This window comes from Triticum urartu, chromosome 5A, assembly GCF_056163025.1.
Source record: "Triticum urartu cultivar PI428250 chromosome 5A, HENAU_Tu73, whole genome shotgun sequence".
NCBI classification, from domain to species: Eukaryota; Viridiplantae; Streptophyta; class Magnoliopsida; order Poales; family Poaceae; genus Triticum; species Triticum urartu.
In genome coordinates this window covers 9,641,574-9,650,564 of record NC_141877.1, presented here as the reverse complement: position 1 = coordinate 9,650,564, position 8,991 = coordinate 9,641,574, and the positions used below count along the sequence as shown (strand labels likewise).

General features: G+C 44.7%; 1 pseudogene; it reads left to right on the top strand.

Annotated features, from left to right (window-relative positions):
• Positions 1–2,004: 2,004 nt before the first annotated feature.
• On the top strand, positions 2,005–3,018 carry LOC147967441 (uncharacterized; annotated as a pseudogene).
• The last annotated feature ends 5,973 nt before the right edge of the window (positions 3,019–8,991 follow it).

The window sequence follows — 8,991 nt, the reverse complement described above, 5'->3', positions numbered from 1 at the left end:
AAACTTTTAACTTGTGTATTCCGATGAACCCTCGGCAATGTGGTGGGAATGTGGCGGCGCGGCCTCCGATGAACCCTCCATGACCGGGCGAGGAGGCAGCTAGCGCACGCCTAAGCGAGAGGGAGACCCTCGATGTGAACTTGTACTGCTTTTGCTTAGGGTTTTGTTTCCCCGTGATTTTGTTTGGGCGTGGCGCGAATGTGGCGGCGCGGCTCCCGCTCCCCGTGGCGGTCTCCATGACCGGCCTGCGTACGCCGAAGCGATAGAGATGCCCGCGAAGTGGTTGATTCAGACGATTCAGCCCCGCGCGTAGTTTTGTTTTTTTCTGTGATTTGTTTGGGCATCATTTTCTCGAGGGGACGGTGGTTTTCGGGCTTCCGAATGTGGCGGTGCCCATCAATTTTGGGCTTGCTCTCCTGATAGTGCTAGGTGGACTCGGATTTTGGGTAGTAATTATATTTTGGGCTTCTACGACACTGACTAGTGCTAGTCTATCACACGTACTCTATCAATTAGTTGCCACTCGCTAAGTCGCTAGCTATGGTGCCGGTGAGACATGGGAGCCAACCTCCAAGGATCAGCTCATTCTGGGGATTCCTTAATTCCCTGAAGCCACGGTTGGTGCACCTGCCGCTCGTCATTTCACTTGTGCCCCTGGGAACCATTAATTGTTTTTCTTCCATACGAACATTAGCTACATTTGCAAGGAACATTAGCAACCTACTCATGCGAATCCGGAATGCTGGTAACTGAACATGGCCCCGATATTTCTGTTTTACCGAAATGGCCCAAATGATTGACATGAAAATGACAGCATGACAGTAGTCTGCTGCACATGTCCAGAAATGCATCTCTATTTGCCTGCAAAAGGAGAGCAAACTATCACTTTGTGACCTTATCCAAATAATCACCAGGTGTAAAGCATATGATATCAAATGTAAAGCATCGCTGCAAATCCACAAACTATATTAGAATCAATAATAATAACAATGTAGCAGCATGAGTCAACAATTGTGAGTAACGCATCCCGTGAAGCATGAAGCTTTAACACTCAGTCTCAACTCTAGTCAACCAGGTGTTAGATCACTACCAAATTTTCTTTATTTTTTGTATGCAATGCATCCACATGACGTCAGAACAATGTTTTCACTGTATCCGTGTGTCTTCTATTCGAAATCCATCTCAAGGCACAAAAACATCACCCCAGCATAAAAGAGAGGCACAGAGACATCCAGTCCAACTGTGGTTTCATATCATTAGAAGTACTGCTAGGAGTACCTGTGCATCCTTTGTTTGGATTATTACCTGACACGAGAGATTTTTGTTGTTTTGTTTTCCTTTGTTTATTACTACAACCCTTTTGTTTGATTTCCATCTCTCGAGGTTCTAGTAGGTAGCAGCAGCCTCCCGGAGGCAGATTTAATATTAAAGTTGGATTCTGTTCGTACGCGTGTTCTTGCAGGAATTGGTGCGTGCATGTGTTGGTTTTCTCTCAGATGTTTGTCATTAGCGCCAATGTGATGGATATCCTGTTTCTGCGGGCTGCTGAGTTTATAATAGTACTATATCAGAAGATGAAAAACCGTCTTGCTTGTTGATTCTGGTCATGACAAGGGAGGAGCTTTTCTTTGTGGTGTCCTTTTCGTAGATTCGTTGTGATGGCTGTCCTGAAGTGAACAGGTTGAGCTTCAAGTGCTAGTTTGGTGGTGGTTTGCACTCTTCGTGGTTTTGTTTGTTTGTGTGTCTTGTCTTTGTTCCTCAGATATGCTAACGGAGCAAGATTCGGTTCTAGTTTTGTGGTAGCTTTCTGTTTTTGTGTTACAATCACATCTGCCTTGGTCGGTGCTCTTGTCTCTACTGCTAAATTACAGTATTGCTAGAAGTAGCTACTAATTGTTTCTCAAGGTTGTTTGTCTTAGCTCTTGCATTTTTGTTTCTGCTGGAGCTTCTGTTCCTAATGGTCTCCTTTGCCACTTTGTTTATTGCAGTGCAGTACAACTTGCAATGGCTGCTCACCCGCCTGCTCCAGCTGCTCTGCCTACCATGCCCATGATTGATTGGAGGCCACTGCATGCGGCAGCCAGGCCGTCTGTCTTTATCATTGTCCTCACGCCATATCGTAAGAAGACCCTGAGACGTGTCGCTGGCACATTCGGCATCAAGGAAGAGAAAGAGCTCGATGAAATTTTTGAAGCAGATTACCTCACGGGAACCGGCATTGCCGTGAGGATAGTGGGCAACTTTCTCTTCATCACAACAACCGCGCACATTGTGGACTTCCTTTTTCAGGCAGACTGGGGGCCCATTTCAGCAGCACAAATGAATGATTATTTTGAGATTTCGGTCACCTGCTCCCATGTCGAAAGTCACTTCATTCAGGGCGGGTTTGTCGGAGAGCGAACCTACACACGAGCAACTGTTTGTGCCATCGATTGTGCCAGAGACCTGATGATGGTACGCGTGGATCTTAGGGATCTGGCTGTGAGGACTATGGGGGAGCTGCAGCAGAGGGTGCGCTGCACATCAGATCACCCGCTTGTTCAGTTCAGCATGGCCACCAACGAGGGTACCCAATGCATGCTCTACTCCTGGCCGGCGTATCGTCAGTGCACAATGGCCACGGGACTTCAAGGCCTGCATCGAGGACGGTTGGCTTTGATGAGCACCAACAAGAATGGCTATGACTTGCAGCTTTTTGAAGCATCAGTGGGAACCGAGGCCGGGTCATCTGGCGCCCCTCTTTACAATACCAATCAGTAGGTGGTAGGCATACTGCACGGTGGGTCTGGGGTTCACTCACATTTTACCCCGGCGCACTACATCCGGACCTTCATTAACAACAATTGTGTCCTTCCGAAGCCTAAGGGTCAGCAGGATCAGGGTAGGCCCTCCCAGAGGCCCAGGCCCCCTCCCAAAGATCGAGACGACAAGCACGGTCCAGGTGGCAAGCCAGGCACCTCTGATGCTTCCTCCAAGCGCATCCGTTCTGCTGCCCAGAACAAGACTGTCGTTGCTTGAGCCTGGTGACCAAGGGGATTGTTTGTTGCATGAGTGCTCTGATGTGTTTGTTGCCTGGTGACCACCTTCGATATGTTTGTTGCTTGATTCCTGTGACAGAGTACCCAATGAGCTGAGAGGAACTGCTTTCTGGTCAATTTATTAGTATCCGAGATGCTGAAACATACCCATTGCATGCAAAAGAAAACATATATTCCCACTAAGCTGGAGCAAGTAAACTGGGCGCTAGTCCCATTCATTTTGTCAAAACTGCTGGGTTTATAAAGTGCCAGGCTGCCTCCTGGTTTCGTTTCCCCCATATGCATGCCATAGTTCCAAGGCCTATCGTTTGGCTTGCCTAAACATAGTCTAGCACTCATGTGGATTGTAATATTAGGTTAGAATTAATCAACACCCAAGAATGGATAATTAAACCTGCTTATCCCACTCCTTTTTTGTGTGTGTTTGACTGTTTGTCCATGGTTAAGAGTTGGGATTCCCTTGTTTTACATTGGAAATTTCAGTTTCTGTTAAGAAAAAGAAACAATCGTATTGCCCATGACTAGTAAAAATACAGCGGTGAATTGCCTTACTCTGTATGTATGTGCAGGCTATAGATACTTTTTGTCTACTAGGTTAATAATCCTTACTGTTGCTATCTTCCATGTTCAGAACCAGAGGTATTGTCATCTCACTGGAAGATGGCACATTCAAGTTCCTTGGCTTAACTAGAATTGTCAACGATGATGTTCCTCTCGTCGGAACCTGCTGGGAGGAATCGTGTACCTTATTTTTCATTTGAGGTTCGCTGGGTAACAGAGGATGTGACAGTCATTAAGATTGGTCGCATGTTGCAAAGCTCTCCTTTATCAAATGTTCTTCTGGTTGCAAAAAAAGGTTCCAAAATCATGCTGTCAAGCGCACCATATGCAGAAAGACAATGTACTAACTCTCACAACAACAACAACGACAACAAAAGCCTTCATGTACTAACTCTCACTAACTTAGGTAAAACTCTGCCCATTTTCTTTTGTTGGAACATGTGTCATTCATCGCCGTACTGCCTGACATGCCTGTTGGCTGGATTTACTACCCTGCAGAATAAGTGGATCCAGAAATCAGTGAGCGTCAGGTAGATGAAGGCTGATAAACTGATGCTCTAGTTTTAGCTGATCGTGCAATGCAAGAGAAGGGCCCAGTTGATGAACATGCTAAAGACGGCTTCGGGGTGTTCCCTCCCAAAGCTGTGCTGTTTCTGGCATTATTCGCTGTCAGAGGATCTAAAAGGCAAGCAACATAATTGGCGAATGTTCGTCGCAAACCAGGAGAATTTGTGTGTATCCACCTACACAATAAGTAGATGCAGCAATATATGGTAACGTTTGTATTATTCTTTCGTTGACCATTGAACTGTTTACTGAGATATAATGCTAATGTACAACATTCTCTCAGACAGTTATGCCTGAACTAGTCACTCAGTTTTGTGTGCAGCATAATTGAGCTGTGTATCTTGGGCTTAGCAAATCATAGGTGCTAGTTAGTTATGAGAATATTATCTGCCCAGCAACTCGATAAGGGGCACGGTCTATAATAAGTGCACCAGCTTTTCTGAACCTGGTGACTAACTTTGTGTTCTTTCCTGCAAGACAAGGCTGCAACATCTAGCTGTACATGATTATTGATGTAGTCAGACAGACAAATTGAACAATGTGATGCTAAATATGTATCGTAATAGATGAACGATAGAAATCATGAGCAATTGCTCTTGCTTTTTGTTGCTTCATGTTTTGCCTTCTCATCATAACGTGTGAGTACTTAAGTTTCAATGAAGCATGAATGTGAATTTTAAGTGCTAATGTACAACATCCTCTCAGAGTAGCAATCCAACACCAAATTCTGGGGAGGGGTTATCAGCAGATAGTACTGGTTAGTGCATTATTTATTTAACAAAACTCCTCGTCAATATTGTTAGAACCTACTCCCTCTGATCGGAATTAGTTGCCGCTCAAACGGATGTATCTAGCACTACTCATAAGTTTCTTAGTCACTCCAGTTATCCTCATCAGCTGCAATGCTGCATCGGAACTTGTCTGTGTGGACTCATTGCTGCAGCAGCTCAAATGTTCGATTTATTGCATCGGCTGATCAGGTGGCAGATATCTTTACCAAAAACCACTATCTCGACATCTTTTTCAGGAGAAGTTCTATAGCGATCTCAATCTGGTAGAGACCAGCTGAGATCGAGGGGGATGTTAAGATATTTTGTATATCACGTTAGCAGATATGACACAATTGTAATTCCTCCCTCCGTATTAGTGATTTAAACGCACTAATATTTCTGTACAGAGGGGTAGATCATAATCCTTGAGATACAGTTCTATTCAAACTTATACTACCTTGGAGCCTCCACTAGAGGATGTGAGCTGTGGGGTATATTCTCATTGCCACGGTTGGTCTCTGGAACTATCTCATCTCCTGGCAAGGGTTCACTTTGTTCAGCAAACATGCTGCTTCATCCTCAAACTGCACATAACCAATTTCCTTTCTCTTGGTTGGAGGCCGTCCTCCCCCTCTGCCTCGTCCTCTAGGACTAATGTTCAAGCTTCTTATGGGGTGAAAAGGCAATCAACTATGTTAGAGCATCTACAGCCGCACATGACAAATATGACACCTCAAACGCCCGCGGACGCGCGGCAAATTTGACCCCTCAAACGCCCGCGGACATGCCCGGGCGCGTCCACCGGCAATGACCGGCCAGTCCTCAAATTTGCACAACTGCATCCGGACACCTTATACAAGAATTCTTATATTCATACAAAAGCATGCAAGGATAAAAACCTAAAAACCTACGTACTAAGATCACCCTACTCCTCGTCGGAGATCTTGACTATCTTTGTGCCCGACTTTGGGTACATGGGCGGCAGATACAGCTCCGGCTCCTTCGGCGCTCCCGACTGCTCCGCTCCGGCCTCCTCCTTGTTGGGAAATGTAGTAATTTCAAAAAATTTCCTACGCACACGCAAAATCATGGTGATGCATAGCAATGAGAGGGGAGAGTGCGATCTACGTACCCTTGTAGACCGACAGCGGAAGCGTTAGCACAATGCGGTTGATGTAGTCGTACGTCTTCACGGCCCGACCGATCAAGCACCGAAACTACGACACCTCCGAGTTTTAGCACATGTTCAGCTCGATGACAATCCCCGGACTCCGATCCAGCAAAGTGTCGGGGAAGAATTCCGTCAGCACGACGGCGTGGTGACGATCTTGATGTTCAACTGTCGCAGGGCTTCGCCTAAGCACCACTACAATATTATCAAGGATTATGGTGGAAGGGGGCACCGCACACGGCTAAGAGAACGATCACGAAGATCAACTTGTGTGTCTATGGGGTGCCCCCTGCCCCCGTATATAAAGGAGTGGAGGGCCGGCCCTCTCTATGGCGCGCCCTAGGGGAGTCCTACTCCCACCGGGAGTAGGATTCCCCCTTTCCTAGTCCAACTAGGAGTCCTTCCATGTAGTAGGAGTAGGGGACAAGGAAGGGGAAGAGGGAAGAGAAGGAAGGAGGGGGCGCAGCCCCTCCCCCTAGTACAATTCGGACTAGGCCTTGGGGAGGCGCGCGGCCTGCCTCTCCCTCTCCCCTAAAGCCCAATAAGGCCCATATACTTCTTCTCCCGTATTCCCGTAACTCCCCGGTACTCCGAAAAATACCCGAACCACTCGGAACCTTTCCGATGTTCGAATAGAGTCGTCCAATATATCGATCTTTACGTCTCGACCATTTCGAGACTCCTCGTCATGTCCCCGATCTCATCCGGGACTCCGAACTCCTTCGGTATATCAAAACTCATAAACTCATAATATAACTGTCATCGAAACCTTAAGCGTGCGGACCCTACGGGTTCGAGAACAATGTAGACATGACCGAGACACGTCTCCGGTCAATAACCAATAGCGGAACCTGGATGCTCATTTGGCTCTCACATATTCTAGGAAGATCTTTATCGGTCAGACCGCATAACAACATACGTTGTTCCCTTTGTCATCGGTATGTTACTTGCCCGAGATTCGATCGTCGGTATCTCAAGACCTAGTTCAATCTCGTTATCGACAAGTCTCTTTACTCGTTCCGTAATACATCATCTCGCAACTAACTCAGTTGCAATGCTTGCAAGGCTTATGTGATGTGCATTACCGAGAGGGCCCAGAGATACCTCTCCGACAATCGGAATGACAAATCCTAATCTCGAAATACGCCAACCCAACATGTACCTTTGGAGACACCAGTAGAGCTCCTTTATAATCACTCAGTTACGTTGTGACGTTTGGTAGCACACAAAGTATTCCTCCGGCAAACGGGAGTTGTATAATCTCATAGTCATAGGAACATGTATAAGTCATGAAGAAAGCAATAGCAACATACTAAACGATCGGGTGCTAAGCTAATGGAATGGGTCATGTCAATCACATCATTCTTCTATTGATGTGATCCCGTTAATCAAAATAACAACTCTTTTGTTCATGGTTAGGAAACATAACCATCTTCGATTAACGAGCTAGTCAAGTAGAGGCATACTAGTGACACTCTGTTTGTCTATGTATTCACACTTGTATTATGTTTCTGGTTAATACAATTCTAGCATGAATAATAAACATTTATCATGATATAAGGAAATAAATAATAACTTTATTATTGCCTCTAGGGCATATTTCCTTCAGTCTCCCACTTGCACTAGAGTCAATAATCTAGCTCACATCGCCATGTGATCCAACACTAATAGTTCACATCACCATGTGATTAACACCCATAGTTCACATTGTCATGTGACCTATACCCAAAGGGTTTACTAGAGTCAGTAATCTAGTTCACATCGTTTATGTGATTAACACCCAAAGAGTACTAAGGTGTGATCATGTTTTGCTTGTGAGAAAATTTTAGTCAACGGATCTGTCACATACAGATCCGTAAGTATTTTGCGAATTTCTATATCAACAATGCTCCGCACGGAGCTACTCTAGCTATTTGCTCCCACTTTCAATATGTATCCAGATTGAGATTTAGAGCCATCTGGATCAGTGTCAAAACTTGCATCGATTAACTTTTTACGACGAACCTTTTTGTCACCTCCATAATTGAAAAATATTTCCTTATTCCACTAAGGATAATTTTGACCGCTGTCAAGTGATCTACTCTTAGATCACTATTGTACTCCCTTACTTAACACTGTGTAGGGTATACAATAGATCTGTTACACAGCATGACATACTTTATAGAATCTATGGCTGAGGCATAGCACTACACCATGAAAAAAACAATTTCAAGTATATTTCCCTTCTCCATTCCCCGTCGTCGCCGCCCCGTCCCCGTCCCCGTCGTCGCCGCCCGGTCCCTGTCCCCGTCGTCGCCGCCCATCGCCGTCCCTGTCGCCGCCCCCCGTCGCCTCTCGCCTCGGCGGTGAGCACACACACACATACATTTTTTTAGTTTTTTAGTTATAGAAATAGTTATAAAAAAGTTAGAAATTTTTCTTTTTTAGTTATAGAAATAGTTACTTATATAGCATTGTTAGAAATGTTATAGAAATGTTAGAATTGTTAGAAATTTTTCTGTTTTTTAGTTATAGAAATAGTTATAAAAAAGTTAGAAATTTTTCTTTTTTTTAGTTATAGAAATATTAGAAATGTTATACAAATGTTAGTTATATATATAAATGTTATAATTTCTTTTCTGTTTTTTAGTTATAGAAATATTAGAAATGTTATAGAAATGTTAGTTATAAAGCATTGTTAGAAATGTTATAGAAATGTTAGTTATATAGAAATGTTAGAAATTTTAGTTATCAAAATCCAATCATTAAAAAAATGTTACTTTTTGCGGGCATATAGCTAGTATTTGTTCTCGACGATGCCCGGCCCGCATTCTCGCCGTTGACCCGTCCGCGACGACGTCCGGCTGACCCATGTCCGGGGCTGGGCTCCGCCAGGCTGCCACTA